This window comes from Culex quinquefasciatus, chromosome 1 (genome assembly GCF_015732765.1).
Source record: "Culex quinquefasciatus strain JHB chromosome 1, VPISU_Cqui_1.0_pri_paternal, whole genome shotgun sequence".
NCBI lineage: Eukaryota > Metazoa > Arthropoda > Insecta > Diptera > Culicidae > Culex > Culex quinquefasciatus.
The window spans coordinates 104,923,358-104,945,492 of record NC_051861.1 but is presented as its reverse complement, the minus strand read 5'-3'; the positions used below and the strand labels follow the sequence as shown (position 1 = coordinate 104,945,492).

Genomic DNA, 22,135 nt, shown 5'->3' with positions numbered 1-22,135 from the left:
AAATTCTTAAATTCTTAAATTCTTAAATTCTTAAATTCTTAAATTCTTAAATTCTTAAATTCTTAAATTCTTAAATTCTTAAATTCTTAAATTCTTAAATTCTTAAATTCTTAAATTCTTAAATTCTTAAATTCTTAAATTCTTAAATTCTTAAATTCTTAAATTCTTAAATTCTTAAATTCTTAAATTCTTAAATTCTTAAATTCTTAAATTCTTAAATTCTTAAATTCTTAAATTCTTAAATTCTTAAATTCTTAAATTCTTAAATTCTTAAATTCTTAAATTCTTAAATTCTTAAATTCTTAAATTCTTAAATTCTTAAATTCTTAAATTCTTAAATTCTTAAATTCTTAAATTCTTAAATTCTTAAATTCTTAAATTCTTAAATTCTTAAATTCTAAAATTTATGTGTTTCAGAACCGGTTCCGGAGTGGCCAGGTCAATCTAAATTTTCAGAATGTTCTTCCAAAATATTTTTTTTTCTGAGATGTTCTTCTAAAAAAAAAGAATTTCAATACCAATTTTGACAGGTTTTGCTCTGATCAGATACTGGTCATATCAGTGGTTCCCTGGGGGACATTCAGAACCGGTTCCAAAGTGGCCAGTGGCTATTCAATTATTTAGGTTGTCCATGTCTGAGATGTCCTTCCAAAATGAAAAAAAGATTCCAATAATGACAGGTTTTGCTCTGATCAGATATTGGCCTCTTCGGTTGTTCCCCGGGGGACATTCAGTATCGGTTCTGGAGTGGCCACCAAATTATTTCGGAGAACCATTTCTGGAACTAGAGCACAACAAATACTGCATTTAACATCAAAAGATATTATGTTTGCATCGAAATTGCTTCTTTCAGTCGCGTTGCTTGGAGTCGCTTCTAGTCGCGTCCACTCTGGGGCAAAAATCTAGTCGCGCGTTGTCGCGTATAGTCGCTTGGTCTGTCAAATTAGTCGCGTCGCTTGTAGCATCGCTTGTAGCGTCCACTCTGTAGGCACCCTAAGGGCCCTAAAACAAAAAACTGCATTTCGAGACTATTTTATTCAGAGCAGCAAAACGCTGCTTCCAAATTGCCTATTCCATAATTGTGGGATGTTATTGTGCCTCCCACAATTGTGGAACACCTGAATTTAACTGATATTTTCACAAAAAAAGTTAGCAGACCATTCATAAAACATTACTAAGCATGAGTTTTATTGGTTTCAGAATGTGAAGTCATTATTTTTTTTTAATATGTAACATCGTAAGAAAAAAGTGCTCCGAATTTGTGGATTTCAAGGGTCAAAGTTTCTTCAAAAACTTGATATAAAATGTTAAAATTTGCAGTTGTTCGATACTGCATTCGAAAGATCGCAAAAACAGCTTTCAAATGATGGTAAAAGCGAATCATTATGTTCAATTATCGATTTTCTATGATTTTTTGAACATTGGCCGATCTGTAAAATGTTCCGAATATGAGGGATGACTGGAAACATTCTGACATCTTGGACAAGAATATTTTCAGAGTTTGTCAAGCTTGATCATTACTTATACTGGAAATAAAAAGACATTTTTCTGCAAACATTTTGGTGGATGCAACATAAAAACAAAACTATATTGTTTTAGAAAAACATTCAAATCTTGATTCAGAATGTATCAATCAAAAACGGTTTACTTTGTGTTGTTTGTTGTTTGTAGAAGCGTTTTACACATAGTGATTAAGTTTTCATGTCAATTTACTATTTCTGAACCCTGAATTCAGAACCATGATTGTCATTGCCGCAAGAGTGAAAGATTCCATCTACTACCTTAAAATATGACTTCTCCCAAGGAGTCCAATAATAAAATCAGACATGGGCTCTTTGGTCCAGCCACCATCAATGTTGCATTTTAAGTTTCATACTACCTTTTCATAATGTTCAGTCCTCAAACTAGTGAAAGGCAAACTAATCACCTTTCATTTACGTCCAAGATATAGTTAAGATTTTTTGAAAAATGTGGTTTTTGCGAAAATCGACGAAAATGACAATTTTTCGGACCACTCTAATACGACCGAGCCACGTAGCCCAGTGGTAACGCATCCGCCTCGTAAGCGGTAGATCGGGGTTAAAATCCCGGCTCGGACCAACACAACTGGTGATCTTTTCTCTTCTGGAATCGATTGCTTAGTAAAGGGAAGGTAGTGTATCGTCACAAACTGGACCTTATCATGACACCTTAGGGAGGCGACCTATGGAATGTTAACATTAACCTTAACATGTTAACATTAAGTTGAGAATGAAACTGCCACTGAATCCGCTTTGTAAATGCCGGCCCCGATACTCTTCAAGGGTGTTCCCCTCAGGAACTGGAAAAGATTTACTTTACTCTAATACGGCATAGGTCATCCCACATGGCCACACAAAAAATACGGGTCTAATAATTTTGGAGCACTTTTTTTCGGTTTAGGCTCTTTTCAAATGGAATTGCTCTGAGTATTTTTTTCAATTTTCTTTCGTTTTTTTTTGCATTTAAAAAAATAATAAAAGGAAAACAAAGCACCTCCACAAGAATATTTGTGAAAAACCGAGTAAATGTTCATCTTTTTCTCTCTCTGAGACTTTGAAAATTGTACAATTAGTTTCTGAGATAAACAGCCTCCCCGGGAAGCTGATCAGACTAGTGAAATCGACGATGGACGGGGCACGGTGCAGCGTGAAGATTTCGGGAGCGATGTCCGACCCGATCGAATCGCGCAAGGGACTGCGACAAGGCGACGGTATCTCCGGCCTCTGTTTCAACATTGGGCTTGAAGGTGTGATGAGGCGGGCGGGCTTCAACATGCGGGGCACGATCATCAACCGGTCCAGTCAGTTCATCTGCTATACCGACGACATGGACATTGTCGGCAGAACGTTCGAGGATGTGGCCAGGCGGTACACCGAATTGAAGCGGGAAGCGGATAAGGTTGGGTTGAAGGTGAATGTGGCGAAGACGAAGTATCTGCTGGCAGGAGAAACCGAGTCCCTTAGGGCTCGCATAGGACCGAGCGTGACGATCGACGGCGACGAGTTCGAGGTCGTGGAGGAGTTTGTGTACCTCGGATCGTTGGTTACGTCGGACAACAACTGCAGCAGAGAAATTCGGAGGCGCATCATCACCGGTAGTCGTGCCTACTATGGACTCCACAAGACCCTACGGTCTGGTCATCTTTCCCGGCGTACAAAGTGCACCATGTACGAAACGCTGATAAGACCCGTCGTTCTCTACGGGCACGAGACGTGGACGATGCTCGAGGAGGACCTGCAAGCGCTTGAAGTTTTCGAACGGCGAGTGCTTAGGACGATCTTTGGCGGCGTACGGGAGAACAATGTGTGGCGGAGAAGGATGAACCACGAGCTGGCGCAACTCTACGGCAAGCCAAGCATTCAGAAAGTCGCCAAGGCTGGCCGAATCCGATGGGCCGGACACGTCGCAAGAATGCCGGACGCGCTGGATGAGCGCCAACCGAACCAGACTATCAATCCGGTGAAGTTGGTGTTCAATTCGGAGCCGGTTGGAACGCGGCGGAGGGGGGCGCAACGTGCACGGTGGTTGAACCAGGTGAAGGAAGATCTGGAAAGTGTGGGAGTTCCGCAGCGGAATTGGAGAGTAGCAGCCCAGGACCGAGTTAGATGGCAACGCATCTGGAGACAGCTCATGACCCGGAGGTTGTACGAGCAGTAAAAGTAAAGTAAGTATAAACAGCCTAACAAAAAATTCAAAAGGGCGTAATATTGAATGTTTGGACTTTTTGAAATGTTAGTCTTGATTTGAAATTTTCGAAAATATTTTTTTCAAAAAGCTCGGAAAATTTCATGAATGTTTCATATCATAACATTGTAAATCGGACCATTAGTTGCTGAGAAATCGACATTAGAAAATGGTGGGTTGTTTGGGTGAGACTTAGAAAACATCAATTTTCCTGTTTTTTAACCTTTGCATTGCAATATCTCAGCAACTAAGGGTCGCATCAACAAAGTCCGAGAAAGCAAAATATAGAGAATTTTCTTAGCTTTTCCAAAATATTTTTTTCAAAAGTGGGCAAACATGGGCACCATTTTTAAAAAATCAATAACTGCGACTATTTTGAAAAAAAATACATAAAAATGGCTATAACTTGAAAACGGTGCACTTAATCAAAATTTCACTAGAATACTTTTTGATTGCAAATTCAATTTTACATCGAAAAATGAAATTGAAAAAATTTTGCGACCAATATTTCAATTTTTTGAAAAAAAATGTGTTGATTCAAAAAATCATAACTCGGTCAAAGATTTTTTGCCCATTCTGAAAATTTCTGAAAAGTTGGAATTTGATGTCCTCTAAAACATATCAAAAAATAAAAAAAATAAAATAGTGTTTTTTGCAAATCAAGTTTTAGTGACAAAAAGTGAAATTAAATATCACCAAAAAACATTTTACCGTGTATCATTTTTTTTCAGTGTAGTCCATATCCATACCTACAACTTTGCCGAAGACACCAAATCGATCAACAAATTCCTTCAAAAGATACAGATTTTTGAATTTTCACATATTATTTTTGTATGGACAGCTGCCAAATTTGTATGGAAAATTATATGGACAAACTGATGATGCAAAATGGCTTCTTTGGGCATACCGAAGGCACCAAAAAAGTTTCAGCAGGATTAAAAAATACAAAAATTAAAATTAAAGATAAAAGACCGATTCCGTAGAGAACTGTTCTGGTGTCATCTAGTGGTGACAAACTGATTTTATCTGGTGCATTTTGCCCCGCATAATTGTTTGATATAATTCAAAAATGTTTTTAGAAATTTGCTATTTTTAAACAATTTTGAGGGTTTTCAACACCTTTGTCACATGAATGACGAAGAATAATAGATGTTTTAGAACAGAAAAAAAATCTTCCACAGAAATGCTGTTATGGTTGAGAAATCACAGTTTTCCCTTAGGGGGTGCATATTAGTCATATACTGGAAAAGCATGGCAAAAATACAGTTTTGAGTTGACACCATGCCCTCCCGCGGAGAGTTCAATGCGTGAGCGCGAACCCCCAATCTCCCTCTCCCACATCTCTGAATACAGGATCTGCTGATGCGCTCTTCTTCAATCTTGGCGCGCTCTCTCCGCTCTCCCTATATTTTCATCATAAATATTCTCCGCGGAAAAGTCGTCAACCATTTTCACGTAGCCATGCACATTCTCGTGAATCACGCGCGCTCGAAGGACTCCGGGAACTTCTCCCGACGATGATGATGGCTAGGCTGGGGCAATATTCAACTCCGGCGTTTCATTCCATCAAACACGCATACCTTCTCAGTTAAGTTGTAGTGGTTGTTTGTATGCTATCGTTTGACGTATCTTCGAAAGGGGGATGGATGACGAAATATGTGTGTAATGTTCAGACGAAACATGACGATGCTGGCACTCCCAAGTATTTTATTTTTGGGGTGGAGAGTTTTTGCTCGACGGTGGTCACGGGGATTGTTCCGCGCAAGCAGCTGTTTAGACGTTTTGGATGGAAAATTTGCAGTGAAAGTGCGGTGCACCTTTAATGCTAGCCAATCAATTAGGAATCTTTAAGAACTAGATTTAAAGATTATCGCAACGTTTACTTTCATGATATGATAGTTTCTCGATCGCTTTCATTTTTTCTTAGATTTCTTACAGTACTTTACAGTTGGCAATACAGAAATAAAAATTATATGATGTTACAAAATTTTATTCGATCGTGTTTGTTTTATTTCAGTAGTATGTCTGTGAGTTAATTAATACAATTATACATCATGGAATTGGTAAATCTATTTCAGTCACTTCTGCAGTTTAGTAAACGGTTCATTCTCTGCCAACTCACACGAAATCGGAAAAGGTGGCCCTGAAACCTCTTCGATTTCCGTGAAACTATGTCCCAAGGGGTAATTTTCGTCCTTGATCGCAAATCCCTGATCCGAATCTAGTTTTAGATATCCCGTGACGGAGGTGTGGTAGGACTCCTTTCATTTTGAGCATTCGAAAAAAGACGTGTTTTCGATAATTTGCAGCCCGAAATGAGTATTTGGAAACGTGGTGTCAAAGGGATTTTTATGCAAAATTGGCCGTCCCCAAAATTCAATAAAAAATCTTTTTTCACCGAAACAAATACACAAATAGATTTAAAACCTCTGCTATTATTAGTTACTTACCTTAAATATTTTTTGGAACATGTCAACAACAATAAAAATGAGCATTAATTTCCAGCTCTACAAATCTTAAGAACACTGTCATACTCTCAAAAAATAATCCTGCAAACAAGACATTTCAAATGATTTTTTTTCTGTTCTAAATGTGAAAATGACCTTTCAAGAATATTGTAGATTTGAAAAAGTAGTTTTTGCAACAAGTTGCAAAAAAAAAGATTTTTTCTGCACGAGTCGTACATTTATCCAACGAGGAGGCTTACCGAGTTGAATAATACGACGAGTGCTGAAAAAATCAAATTTTGCAACGAGTTGCAACAGAGTAATTCTCTACCAACTCACACGAAATCGGGCAAAGTTGCCCCGACCCCTCTTCGATTTGCGTGAAACTTTGTCCTAAGGGGTAACTTTTGTCCCTGATCACGAATCCGAGGTCCGTTTTTTGATATCTCGTGACGGAGGGGCGGTACGACCCCTTCCATTTTTGAACATGCGAAAAAAGAGGTGTTTTTCAATAATTTGCAGCCTGAAACGGTGATGAGATAGAAATTTGGTGGCAAAAGGACTTTTATGTAAAATTGGACGCCCGATTTCATAGCGTACTCAAAATTCCGAAAAAACGTATTTTTCATCGAAAAAAAAACACTAAAAAGGTTTTAAAAATTCTCCCATTTTCCGTTACTCGACTGTAAAATTTTTTGGAACATGTCATTTTATGGGAAATTTAATGTTCTTTTCGAATCTACATTGACCCAGAAGGGTCAAAATTTTTGAAAAAGTTGGTCTTCATCGATCATGGCCGTTCATGGTAACCCGCAATAGACACGGACGACGAAACAAAGAGAAACGCAATGTTGTGTGATGTTTATAAGCAAACCCCTTGTGTCTATATATATATAAAAAAAAAAATAATTGTCTGCTCTACAACTTTGTAGAACATTGTTACACTCTAAAAAATAACCCTGCAAAGTTAGAAAAAACATGAAATTTTAAAATAAAAAAAAATGTTCTAAATGAAAAATGACCCTTCTGGGTCAATGTAGATTTGAAAAGTACATTAAATTTCCCATAAAATGACAAGTTCCAAAAATTTTTACAGTCGAGTAACGGAAAATGGGAGAATTTTTAAAACTTTTTTAGTGCTTTTTCGATGAAAACTACTATTTTTCGGAATTCTGAGTAGGGTAGGGTAGTCATCAATGAGACACTTTTGGTTTTCAACTTTCAACGATTTTTCTAATTTTTTAATTAGCATGTTTTAATTAGCTTTTAGTTGCATTATCTTTCTTTTGATGTGTTCTAACATTGACCAAAATATGAGATCGATCCGACATCTACAGCCAGAGTTATTCAACTGTCTCATTGTAGACGCACTTGGCAGGAACAACGAGACAGCTGGGGAACAATGAGACACTATACAAAAATCAACATTTTTCTGGCAAAACATCATGTTTTTGTATTGTTCCATTGCAGCTGACTTGCCTTGAACATTTTAGAGCAATTTTGCCAACATGAAACTTTTAATAACAAAAGTTACACTAAAAAATATTGAAATTTTGTAAAATCCATATATTTATACTAAATGTTCGGTATCACCGAAGAGGAAACCCCGCCGTGCACACACCCCTGCGCCCACCGTGTCAACTGACAGTTGAACGTCAAACGTCACCCGCGAACCGCGCGCTCTGAAAGCTCGCGTCAGAACACGTCCAACCGCCAACGAGGCAACACGCAACATCAGCAGGAGTGAAGAAGTTTAGTGTAGTGAGACGGAGGAGGAAGAAGAAGTGAGGAGAAAATAAAACAAGAAAATCCAAGTTTCCCGGTGTTTTCGTCCCTCCTGCGGTCCCGCTGCTAATCCGCCACCTAACCCGAAATACAGTCCACTACTCACAATCGACCAGCCCCGAACACTAAATAACTAAGTATTTTTGGTTAAATGAAGTTTAAACTCTATAAATATACCAAAAAAAACTTTTAATTCATGTTTTGAAAGATTTCCATCGATTTTGAAAAGTTTATTGAAGAAAAATCAAAGTGTCTCATTGTTACCCATGGGCTGAAATGAGTGGGGAACAATGAGACAGCCCTGGATTCTGGGTATATTCTAAATTTTGGCCAAACCTAATGAAAGGACATTGTAGCCCAACTCAATCCCTATGGAACGTCGAAAGAAATTTGAAGAAACTAATATTTCTTGGTGTTAATGGCAGCCTACGAGCGAAAAAGTAATTTTTGTCCAAAATTTACTTTTACACCCCACAATCAAACATTCATGAATAACTTTACAAAGGAGCTTCCATAACCAAAGCCACTATAATGGCAGATGTGTATCTAGTAGATACACCTTTCCCTCAAATATGAGCCTGATTGGTTGAAACTACGACTTCTGAGAGCCATTTTATCATTGTTCCCCGTGTCTCATTGATGACTACTCTACCCTACGCCGGGTTCTCTACCCGCGCCGGGTTCTCCTTTCAACGATCCGCTCAATCACGAACTCGAGTTCCGAGGACATGTTTATTTTCAAATTTAATGTTGAAAATCTTTTTTTAGGTATAGAAACACTTTGTTGGAAGAGCGCCAACCTCACTGAGTTGACGTTTGGTGTCGCGTTTTTCCATTCAATCAAACGATGCTTCTGTCATAGTTTGTAGTTGGTTTGTAGCATGCGTTGACCGTTAAAACTGAGATTTTGAAGAATTCTGGCGTCGCCGGTTGTTTACTTTTTTCGAAAGATCTCGCCGAGACATGAAAAAAAGTCTTCTGGACCAACTCTCTAAACCCCGGGGTTCAAAAGTTACATGCTGTTGAAGTTTGAGCATTTTGGGTAAAAATGTACAAAAAATCGTATTTTTGCTATTTCTAAAATCATTCATAAAATCTCTGTTTCATTATGGATTTCGATTTTCTTGACTTCATTCGACGCGTATCAGCAAAAACTATGAATTCTGATATGTCTTAGCATGATTGAAACATGATTTCTCTTGTTTTTATCCATTTGCACCGTTTGTACAAGAGGCATCCCATAGAAACAAGTCGAAACATCAAGGTTTTGAAACCGGAACCAACCCAGACTGCTTCAGTGAGTATGGAAGGCTTCAGTGCAATGTTGTAACAACTTATTGGGATGGTCTGAGTCATCCGAGAACTCCTTGGAGTTAAGACCGGTGAGTCTACCGCCGTAACAAGAAAGATGTCGGCGGTTTTTGACCACTGATCATACCCGCATGGCTTCAGTGAGTATGGTAGACTACTATGCTGATGTGTTGGAGTGTCCTGGGTTCCCCTAGGACTCTCTGGAGTTAAGGTCTGTGGGTCTACTACCGTAACAAGGAAAATGTCGACCGGTTTTGACAACGGAACATGCCCGCATAGCGCATAGGATGACCAAAGACGACCTCTTGCTTGTTACGACTGTAGCTCTACAGATCATAACTCCAGGGAGTCCTTGGATGACCCAGGACATCCTAACTCATTAGCAAAGTAGTCTACCACACTCACTGAAGCTATGCGGGTATGTTCCGGGGTCAAAAATCGTCGTCCTCTTGCTTGTTACGGTGGTAGACCCACAGATCTAAACTCCAGAGAGTCCTAAGATAACCCAGAACATTCCAACACATTAGCAAAGTAGTCTACCATACTCACTGAAGCCATGCGGGTATGATCAGTGGTCAAAAACCGCCGACATCTTTCTTGTTACGGCGGTAGACTCACCGGTCTTAACTCCAAGGAGTTCTCGGATGACTCAGACCATCCCAATAAGTTGTTACAACATTGCACTGAAGCCTTCCATACTCACTGAAGCAGTCTGGGTTGGTTCCGGTTTCAAAACCTTGATGTTTCGACTTGTTTCTATGGGATGCCTCTTGTACAAACGGTGCAAATCGGGGGGATGGCAACCCTATTCCGACCAAAGCAAACTGACAACAGTCGACATTAGCACGGTTGTCAAATGAGAGCCCACAACAAAAGCACTAGCTGTCAAATGGTAGCCCATAACAAATCATTGTTTGGGTTTTTGATTTTCAAATTTTCCGCAATTTAAACGATAAATTCTTGAAAAAACACGTGAATTGTGTTGCTGATGGCAAATTCTATCATATTCTTGTAGATTCCATCCCAATATTGGCTGAAAATTCATATCGAAAAAAGTGATTTTTCTGTTTACCTTTTTAGCTTTTTTTCTTTTGGTCGACAAAACAGTGCGCCCGTACACTCAGAATTGGCATAACACACCTTTTCCAGTTTGCTTTTACACATTTGCATGGGACTTTTGAGTTCAACCAGGATAACACACTTCGTGTAACCATAGTAATATGTATAATACTGATTGTCAGTGTTTGTTTTCTGAACTTCCAAGATGGCGTCTTCTTCGCTACCCCCTGGTGCAAATGGATAAAAACAAGAGAAATCATGTTTCAATCATGCTAAGACATATCAGAATTCATAGTTTTTGCTGATACGCGTCGAATGAAGTCAAGAAAATCGAAATCCATAATGAAACAGAGATTTTATGAATGATTTTAGAAATAGCAAAAATACGATTTTTTGTACATTTTTACCCAAAATGCTCAAACTTCAACAGCATGTAACTTTTGAACCCCGGGGTTTAGAGAGTTGGTCCAGAAGACTTTTTTTCATGTCTCGGCGAGATCTTTCGAAAAAGTTGGTCCCGTTCGTGTACATCCTTGGACCAGCTCCCATACAAATTTGCCCATTCTCCTTTGGTATGAGAGTCCCTCTACAAGATGTACCTTATTTCAGCCGGATCCGAGCACTTTCGAAAAAAATGACCCACCCTAATACCTATCGTGTTTTTGCATAAACAATCAGTACCCTGCCAAATTCGTATGCTTTCATCATCACGTTTCGACACATTTTCTGGCAAAACTCTATAAAATGAGTACTGTTTCGACTTATCTGTTTAGAAAATTGAAAATACGTTAGCTCAGCAACGAATAATAATATGCTAGATATAAATAAAATAACAACTCCTTGAACCATAAAGCCCAAGTCCTTCAGTCCAATAGTTTGAAGTTTAGCAACCGCCATCTTACCCTGCCTAACACGTTCAATCTGCAGTAATTTTACAGCCATAAACATTCGATCAAACTCGTACAGAATTATACCGTGTTGCAGCATTTGCAAAATCACCTCATCGATCTTCCAGGCAAAGGAGAGTTTTCGCCGCGCTACGAACGCTACGTACAACGCGTGAATTTTCTCTGGAACGACATAAATCAGGTCATTTCCCTGATCGTCGTAGATTGTCTCGGCCATCGATTGTGCCTTCTCCTTGGGCAGTAGGAATGCATGTCTGCCTTCTTTGAATATTGGATCTTTGCTGTCCGCTGGGAATGGCATGACCCTTAGTTTTGCCTTAATTTGCTGCATAATGTGGTCTCCTGTCACGTGTTCGAAGCTGGTGTACACGAAAGGCACCGTTACGATGTTTATGTCTGCTTCCAGCAGTTTGCTCAAAGAGTTAATTTCTTCGGAAACCGGTACGTTGAGGTGTTCAATCAGTGATCCCAGCAGTATGTCATTTACAACTATTGCAGAGATCATCAGGCAAGCGGACACTATTCGAAGCTTGGTATCTTTGTAAGGATGTGTCGCCAGACTGCAAATCATTCCTAAACTCATAAGTAGCAAATGAGTGAACTCACTTTCGGGAGTTGGCCCGAATAATCTCCTAGTGATGATGCCAACCATCGTCAAAATTATGCAAAATAACAACGACACAGCTCGGTAGTACTTCCGAGTGAAGGAGACGTAACTACTTGGAGAACTTTGCTGGTGACGAATCTTAGGAGCTGCAGCGAATACCTCAGCTTGGTTCAAAGGTATTAGATATCTCACATTTGTGTGCGATACGTCACGCATAGTGTGTGGAAAGGAATCAATATCTATGGGTTGCAAGTCCTTTCCTGAATTGGAGAATGATTAAATTCAAGTACTCATGTTGATTTGAACAATTACCGTATTGATATCCTCCAGCGGCAAATCGGCATGATGCGTTAACCATCCTCAACACAATTTTCAAAATGTTTAATCCTGCCGGAATTTTTTTGGATATCGATCCTTGAACCTGAGGTTTCGTGATCTAAATGTGACAAACAAGCAACAGTAAACTGCGTTTCCCATTTAAATTCTACCTAACTGTTACCGTTACAGGAAATCCGTGGAAATTATTCAAGTTACGTATATCACTCAAATGAGTTGACGCATAACCTGACGTAGCCATGTTATAAAATAACCCACTAAACGGATTATACATGCACCAAATTCGATTGTTTTGATCATCAATCGTTGATACGACAACGTTGTACAGTTCAAAACGTTCCCAAGCAAATTTTACCCTTGCAACTGCTTCGTCATACGATCCCCGATCAAAAATAAAAATACATCTCGCCAACGGACTTGTCTTTTTCACCGTTTGCAGAGCAGTGTGAAAATCCTTTGGTGCTCTACTGTACACCAAATACGCTTCTGCGTGAGTGTTTCTAGTTTCTTTTGTAAACCGGGCATGGATTCTTCCTTCAATTGTCTGGCTGATTGTGTACGACATATCCAACTGCCCATGAAAGTGTTTTAAAAAAGGCGTTACTGCGAATGTGTTGTATTCTTCTCGGATGTTGAACAGATGCGCTATTTTAACATCCTGAAACATCATAGTTTTTGTATTATCATCTTTCTTTCTTTTACCAACTGTTACCTTGAACAATGTCTCCATGAAATTGATGGCAGCAAGCTTTGGAATGTTTGACATTTTTGACAAACTGGTTTCTAAATAGGATCCTATAACGCGTTGGCTGCTGAAAACGCGTTGAACGTTAGAAACAGACAAATCAATGGATAAATCCACATTTTCAGAACAAATTAGGTTGTCAAAACTTTTGTAGTTGCTTGCTACAGACTGAATGTAGTATTTTTTGCGCATTTAGTATTTGGAAGTCCATTAGTTGTTTTTTTTGGTGAACTAATTCATAATATTTGAAATGGAATCCTAATGGAAAAAATCGACCATAGACGTCTATTGAAGATTCTTCACTGTGTATTGTGCAATTTAATGTTAGATTGCATTTCAATAAATCATTTCTACTATTTTTTTTTAACATTTCAGTAATGAAATAAATGTTTTATTTTATGTATTTAATTGTTGTCAGTTTAGACATTAGTGTTTTACCTGAAGCTTTTAAGTAAATGTTACTTTACCACATGTGATTAAAAGTTGATTTGTTTTTGTAAACAGTTGAAAGCTTTCTAATTAAGAATGTAAATAGCTGAAGCTTACTTTAACGTCGATTAAGAGTAATCAAGTAATTCAAATTGTTTTATCATACCTAATAATTAGGGTTAGTGAAATTTCACGAATCCGCGAAATTTGGCTTTTTCCGAGAAATCCCGTGAAATTTTATGTTTGTGTGAAAATGTAACGATTTATCTCAAAATATTTAATAAAATTCAAAAAGGAATAAAAATAACTTTATGAACTACTGTAGAATGAAGCGAGTGAATACCCTGGTTTAATTACTAATATACTGCCGTTCTACGCATAATTGTCCCATGTTCAAAAAAGTGCAACTGAGAAAAACGCGATTGAATTTTTTCGACCGATTTCTGCGTTTCTATGCATAATTGTCCCGTGGGTTCCTATTCGCCCGATGTGTCCCTAATCGCCCTAGTTAGCAGTTTATCACCCTTATTTGTGATTCTCTTGCTATACAACTGGTAAACAAGACATAATGCTTAGTAAAACTAATGATTCCGTGTAAGAAAATACTTGGTGGGACAATTATGCGTAGAAGTTTAACGATGGGACAAACAGACTTGGTGTTGTTTTTAATGAGTTTCCGAACAAAGAACCAGATTTTATGTGTTTTTCTTAAAGTACACATCAATTAAAAATGTCATAAAGTCAAAATTGTCCAAAACTGACATGGGACAATTATGCGTAGAACGGCAGTATAGGGTTAGTAATTTTTGACGATTTCGTGAAATATACCAATTTTCTCAAATCCTTTTTTAATAACAACAATAACTTAATGAATATTTCATCCAATTAGACAATTTCAATAAATTTTATTAGTTTTCAATTAAAAAGCTTTAATATACATGTATATTAAGTTGATACGAACCATTTGAAGAAATATTCAGTATTTGAGTTTTTTTAAACTAACTTTTTTTTTTTTTTTTTTTTTTTTTAATTTATATTTATTCAAATTTCTTTTCCATGTACATTCATTCAGTTAAAATATTATTGAGTGTCCAATCACAAACGATGACTTTTCACCTCAATTTTAAATTCTAGCAACTTTCATTTATTCATGAAATATTGTAGCTTTCGCTATTCAGTGATTTCAAATGTAGGAGGTCCTACATGTACAAAAGGAAAAGGGATACCTTAAAACTAACTTATAAACTATATAAAGAGCGGATCAATGCAGCTGAAGACTGCAATGATTTTTGTCGAAATGCATCAATTATCTTATTGGACATAACATCCAAAGTGTCAACTTCGGCTAATTGATGAAGTTCACTGGTGCTGAACCAGGGAGGAAGTTTCAGAATCATTTTCAGAATTTTGTTCTGAATCCTCTGAAGTTTTTTCTTCCTGGTTAAGCAACAGCTTGTCCAGATCGGCACAGCATAAAGCATGGCAGGTCTGAAAATTTGTTTATAAATTAACAGTTTATTCTTGAGACAAAGTCTAGAATTCCTGTTTATAAGTGGATACAAACATTTAATATATTTGTTACATTTAACCTGGATACTTTCAATGTGATCCTTTTAAGTAAGGTTTTTGTCAAAACCAAGACCAAGATATTTCACTTGATCCTCCCACTTTAAATTTACCTCATTCATCTTTATAATGTGATGACTTTTTGGTTTAAGAAAATCAGCCCTTGGTTTGTGAGGGAAAATAATAAGTTGAGTTTTGCAGCATTTGGAGTAATTTTCCATTCTTTCAAATAAGAATTGAAAATATCCAAGCTTTTTTGTAATCTTCTTGTGATGACACGAAGGCTTCTGCCTTTGGCGGAGATGCTTGTGTCATCAGCAAAAAGTGATTTCTGACATCCTGGGGGCAAATCAGGCAAGTCAGAAGTAAAAATATTGTATAAAATTGGACCCAAAATGCTTCCTTGAGGGACGCCAGCACGTACAGGTAGTTGATCAGATTTGCTATTCTGATAACATACCTGCAGAGTACGATCCGTCAAATAATTTTGAATAATTTTCACGATATAAATCGGAAAATTAAACCTTTTCAATTTCGCAATCAAACCTTTATGCCAAACACTGTCAAATGCTTTTTCTATGTCTAGAAGAGCAGCGCCAGTAGAAAAGCCCTCAGATTTGTTGCTTCGAATTAAATTTGAAACTCTCAACAACTGATGAGTAGTTGAATGCCCAAGGCGAAATCCAAACTGCTCATCAGCGAAAATTGAATTTTCATTAATGTGCGTCATCATTCTATTAAGAATTATTCTTTCGAATAATTTACTAATAGATGAAAGCAAACTAATGGGCCGATAGCTTGAGGCTTCAGCAGGATTTTTATCCGGTTTCAAAATCGGAATTACTTTGGCATTTTTCCAACTACTGGGAAAATATGCCAAATCAAAACATTTGTTGAAAATTTTGACCAAGCTACTTAAAGTTGCTTCTGGTAATTTTTAATTAAAATGTAAAAATGCCATCCTCACCAGGGGCTTTCATATTTTTAAATTTTTTGATAATAGATTTTATTTCATTCAGATCCGTATTAAAAACTTCATCTGATGAAAATTCTTGTTCAACAATATTCTGAAATTCTATTGAAATTTGATTTTCAATAGGACTCAAAACATTCAAGTTGAAATTATGAGCACTCTCAAACTGCTGAGCAAGTTTTTGAGCTTTTTCCCCATTAGTTAATAGAATATTATCACCATCTTTTAAAGAAGGGATGGGTTTTGAGGTTTCTTAAGAACCTTTGAAAGTTTCCAAAAGGTTTGGAATAAGGTTTAATTTGTTCGACATCTCTTGCGAACTTTTCATTTCGCAGGAGAGTGAATCTGTGGTCAATAACCTTTTGCAAATCTTTTTGAATTCGCTTCAGTGCAGGATCACGAGAACGTTGATACTGTCTTCGGCGAACATTTTTCAGACGACTCAGAAGCTGAAGATCGTCATCAATAATGGGAGAATCAAATTTGACTTGGACTTTAGGAATAGCAATATTCCTAGCATCCAAAATTGCAATAGTTAAAGATTCCAAGGCTGAATCAATATCAGCTTTGGTTTCTAAAACAAAATCATGATTTAAATTATTCTCAATATGATGCTGATACCTGTCCCAATTAGCTTTGTGGTAATTAAACACAGAACTATTGGGTCTGGTAACTGCTTCATGAGAAAGTGAAAAAGTTACTGGAAGGTGATCAGAATCAAAATCAGCATGAGTCACTAAAGGACCACAATACTGACTTTGATTTGTCAAAACCAAATCAATTGTTGATGGATTTCTAACAGAAGAAAAGCAAGTTGGCCCATTCGGGTATAAAACCGAATAAAGACCAGAAGTGCAATCTCTGAACAGAATTTTACCATTGGAATTTACTTTTGAATTATTCCAAGATTGGTGTTTGGCATTAAAATCACCGATGATCAAAAATCGAGATCTATGCCGAGTAAGTTTATTCAAATCCCCTTTGAAATAATTTTTATTTTCCCCAGTGCATTGGAATGGCAAATATGCAGCTGCAATCATAATTTTCCAAAAGAAGTTTCAAGTTCAATGCCCAAACTTTCAATAACTTTTAACTTAAAGTCACGTAACGTGCTATAAGTCATACTACGGTGGATAACTATTGCAACTCCACCGCCATTTCGATTCATTCGGTTATTAGTTATAACTTTATAATCTGGATCACTTTTCAAATAAGTGCCAGTTTTTAAAAATGTTTCGGTTATAACAGCAACAGGGGATTCGATTTGGCAGCACTGGTTGTGGAGAAGTTGGTTTGCTGGAGGAATCCCCGCAGCGTGATTGCCAACTTGATCCCTCGACGGTTGGTTGATGAAAGAGGCTGACTGTTGACTCTGCCCCGCCAGCTGTCAGATCCATTTGGCTGCGTCCGTGCGCAGTCATTAGAAGGCTGCGTCTGGTACGCAATCAGACCGAGGGAGCTATTCGGGCCCACACATCTCCCCCCTTCTCTAAAAAAAATTAACGCCTCAATCATTTATAACTACTTAGAATGCTGACCCTAATTGACATAAATGTGTTTAGACATTCACTAACTCTTGCCGATTCTGCGGATTTCCATTAGACGCTTTCCACAAACAATCCAGTAACTTTTTTGTAACTGCCTCAACATATTCGCATACCATGCCTTTCCTATCCGGCCAACACTAATTTTAATCTTTAACGTTTGCATACTCAAAAAAATTAATACACATTAAGTCCATTAAGGGCTTCTTCATTTAACACGATGAGTTGCTTTTGGTCTCTTCTCCCTTGTTCCATTTTTTGGCTGAACCTCATTCCCTTATTTTCATTCCACCCTGCATATTTTCTTTTATACATTCTTTCATAATTCCAAAACATTTTTCTTTATAATCACTTTTAGCGATTCCAAGCAAGGACCTATTCAGTGGATTCCCACAAGCCCTTCGATGAGTTTGGCCTTTCAATGATTTCTCACAAGCCAGGACCTATTCAGTGGATTCCCACAAGCCCTTCGACGAGTTTGACCTTTTAGTACGCATTAACAAGCCATCACTCCACCAAGGCCATATTCACAAGCCGTCTCACCACAAGGCCTATTCAGTGGATATTCACAAGCCGTATCTCCGCCAGGCCTATTCAGTGGATATTCACAAGCCTCCTCTTCACCAGGCCTTTTCAGTGAACATCCACAAGCCTCCTCTTCACCAGGACTTTTCAGTGAACATCCACAAGCCATCACTCTGCCAGGCCTATTCAGTGGACATTCACAAGCCTCCCCTCCAGGCCTTTTTAAGTGGATATTCACAAGCCTCCTCTCCGCCAGGCCTATTCAGTGAACATCCACAAGCCTCCTCTCTGCCAGGCCTATTCAGTGGATATTCACAAGCCTCCTCTTCTCCAGGCCTTTTCAGTGAACATCCACAAGCCTCCTCTTCACCAGGCCTTTTCAGTGAACATCCACAAGCCATCACTCCGCCAGGCCTATTCAGTGGACATTCACAAGCCTCCCCTCCAGGCCTTTTCAGTGGATATTCACAAGCCGTCTCTCCGCCAGGCCTATTCAGTGAACATCCACAAGCCTCCTCTTCACCAGGCCTATTCAGTGAACATCCACAAGCCATCACTCCGCCAGGCCTATTCAGTGGACATTCACAAGCCTCCTCTCCAGGCCTTTTCAGTGGATATTCACAAGCCGTCTCTCCGCCAGGCCTATTCAGTGAACATCCACAAGCCTCCTCTTCACCAGGCCTATTCAGTGAACATCCACAAGCCATCACTCCGCCAGGCCTATTCAGTGGACATTCACAAGCCTCCCCTCCAGGCCTTTTCAGTGGATATTCACAAGCCTCCTCTCCACCAGGCCTATTCAGTGAACATCCACAAGCCTCCTCTCTGCCAGGCCTATTCAGTGGATATTCACAAGCCTCCTCTTCTCCAGACCTTTTCAGTGAACATCCACAAGCCTCCTCTTCACCAGGCCTTTTCAGTGAACATCCACAAGCCATCACTCCGCCAGGCCTATTCAGTGGACATTCACAAGCCTCCCCTCCAGGCCTTTTCAGTGGATATTCACAAGCCGTCTCTCCGCCAGGCCTATTCAGTGAACATCCACAAGCCTCCTCTTCACCAGGCCTATTCAGTGAACATCCACAAGCCATCACTCCGCCAGGCCTATTCAGTGGACATTCACAAGCCTCCCCTCCAGGCCTTTTCAGTGGATATTCACAAGCCGTCTCTCCGCCAGGCCTATTCAGTGAACATCCACAAGCCATCAAACCGCTGTGACACAGCTACTCACCGACAGTTAACATTAAGATAAGTTACTCATCATAAACACAAACAAAAATAAATAAATCTGCAAACCAACTGCAGACAAAACCACTGCCATGAAACAGATCTTGAAAGCAGAGGATCTGGCACCACTGCTACAAAATGTCAATATAAATTTCCAACTCTCCTGTTTCAAATTCGGGCCCTTCCTTTTGCTCTCTCTCATTCCTTTTATCACACAAGCACCTTGTCATCTCCCGCCCTGCACAAAACAATGCCAGCGCAAAATTTCGGACTTTCCGTAAAAAACAATTGCACTCACCGTGTTCAAAAAAAAAACCTTCCAGGGGCAGACATTTACCAGTCCTCCAGCTTCACCAGGGCAGCAACCCATCACCACGCGGCCACCGCCGCAATCACAACAAAAGAAAAACTGCACAAGAAAGGACGCTGCTTTCTTTCTTATTCACGTGCCACTTTGTTTTTTTTTTTTAATTTTAATTTGTAGTGATCTAGAGCATGCAGTAATTATATTGCTGCAGTACAGACTTTGGAAAGAATCTGGAAGCCCACACATGAAACGTCAAAAACATCCAACTTTGCTGTTGACGTGCTCGCCTCACGGGGTAAACCACTTAAAAAAAAACAAAAAACAGCAAAATCAGCTCCCAACAACAACGAGCGACTGCACCCCACTTTTTTTCGGCCCATTACGCAACCACCTCATCTTAGCATACGGTGGAAACTAAAACTCATCCTGTTCGCAAACATACCTTATTTACCGCCCACGCCAATTCGCTACGTTCTTTTCTCGCACACTTCTTTTTTTTTAAATTATTCAGCGCTGGGGGATCCCCGAAAACCAACCTCTGACGAGGAAAAGAAAAGATTTCTCCTGGCAGGAATCGCCATTGTGGAGAAGTTGGTTTGCTGGAGGAATCCCCGCAGCGTGATTGCCAACTTGATCCCTCGACGGTTGGTTGATGAAAGAGGCTGACTGTTGACTCTGCCCCGCCAGCTGTCAGATCCATTTGGCTGCGTCCGTGCGCAGTCATTAGAAGGCTGCGTCTGGTACGCAATCAGACCGAGGGAGCTATTCGGGCCCACACACTGGTCAGATCGGGTCGGTCGTGAAGAGGCTCCGCGGCAAATTGTGAAAATAAGTGTGAATAATCGCTCATTGGTTTTGGAATCGGTAGTAAATGATAGTTTTTGAAGTTTTGAGTCGGAATATTATGGAGTTCAGCCGGAATATCGAAAATTAGAATCAAATATTCGCTCTTGAATTCGTCGAATCATGGAAGGAATCTTTGTTTTGTTTTTGCTCTTGTAGTCTTCGCTTGTGTTTTTCAGTTTCACTTTGTCCCTTAGAAACGTCACGTGGTTTGAACTGAAGCTTTTTGTAAAGCTTTTTCGGTGTCGCTGTCGGTGGGGAATACACGAAGGAAGAGTGAGAGTGACGGAAGATGCGCTAGTGGCGTTTACATCGTTTACATGGGATAGCGCATGAAAGAAAAGAGAAAAGAAAATCAGCTGCTGTCATCCCAAGAAGAAAACACGCGTGCAAATGAAGTGCCGCCCGCAGTGGAATAATGAATGTGCGACCCGATCAGAAAAGTAAATGCGTTCAAAAGCTCTCTGGATTTAGTGTTTGAAAATCGGCCGAGCGAAATCCAATCGGAATATGCATGAATGCGTCAAGAGTTATGCTGGATATATCTTCTTATTTAAAAAATGTATTTGGAAGGATTTGATTTAAATGTTTTGTGTAAAATACGTTGAATTCGAGAGTTAGTTTTTTTGGATTTATTTATTATTTATGGCTGGATTAGTGTTTGTGAGGCCTACTACGAGCCGATCGGGTGAGCTCGTTTTATGTCGAGCTTGGGTTTAAACGGTTGGTGTAGACCGGAAGTTGGACACATGGACGTCATAGGCAGCGGGCCCGACGACAAATGGATTTGTTCAACGCTGCCGTCGTCTGGGCGGTGCGGTTGGGTTGCACCCAATATTGATGTTGCAGTAGCAGATGCGGAAAAGCGAGCGGTTGCCAGCCTGTAATACATGGGTGAGCTCGTTTCTTGATGACGTCTTAAGAATGTGTGAGTGTGTGTGTAGAAGAATGGATGATGAGTGTGTGTGAGTGCCAACTGCGAATGAGTACTGTTTGAACAAGTGAGTGTCACTCACTGAGTGTCATGCTATGCTTTAACAGTAGTCACACTTGTCCGTAATTATTGTACTTGAAATTCAGCCCAATTTTGGGTACTTAGCTATTTTGTAAGTTTGATTATGATAAAAATCTATGTCTAAAATCTAATGGCTAGAATAGCATATTGGTTTATGTATGTTTGAGAGCGTGGTTGAGTTTATTGTTTCTTTTTTTTCAGCTCAATAAATATTTAAAGCCGCGTAAAATTAAAAAATCGGTCGGTAAATACAAATTTTCCTGGATATTTTCGTCGTTTCATTATTTATTATTACCCTAAGTATACGCGTTTTTGATCGTTTAGTTAGTTTAGTTGCAATTCTATGTTTTCCATTATCGTTGTATCGCTGTTAAGATTCGATTTTGTGTAGCGGGACCTCGCGGTTACTTATTTACTTTACTTTTTTATTTTTCATAATTCCTTCATTAATCATCGTTGATCGGAATGCACGCCGCCGGTTTAGATCGTTTAAGTTATTGTTTTAATTTCATAACAATCGTTTACGCGGTGTCCTGTTTTCTTTGCGTTCGGTAACTAAATTGTTCAAATAGTATGAAGATACTGATAAGTCCATCCCACAGCAATACTGCTCGGTTGGCACGCGTTCGATTATAAAAAAAACTTTTTTAAATAATTAATTATGTATCTTTCCGCAGCCGGCTGCCTAAGATTTTAAAAATTTCAACCGATAAACAAATTGCTCATGGTCGCATCACCTACCACAGTGAATCCTGACCTCATACCCATCTTACTAACCCCTCAAAACTCATGTGATACTTTGT

The 22,135-nt window shown here is 38.9% G+C and overlaps 1 protein-coding gene across 1 annotated transcript in view; it reads right to left on the bottom strand.

The window, feature by feature from the left end:
• Nucleotides 1-19,626, bottom strand: part of LOC6050629 — a 40,224-nt gene extending 20,598 nt beyond the window's left edge. The window contains exon 1 of the mRNA XM_038252628.1: nucleotides 19,466-19,626. The gene's annotated coding sequence lies outside the window, so the exon portion shown is untranslated. The remainder of the gene's footprint in view (nucleotides 1-19,465) is intronic.
• Between the last annotated feature and the right edge of the window lie 2,509 nt (nucleotides 19,627-22,135).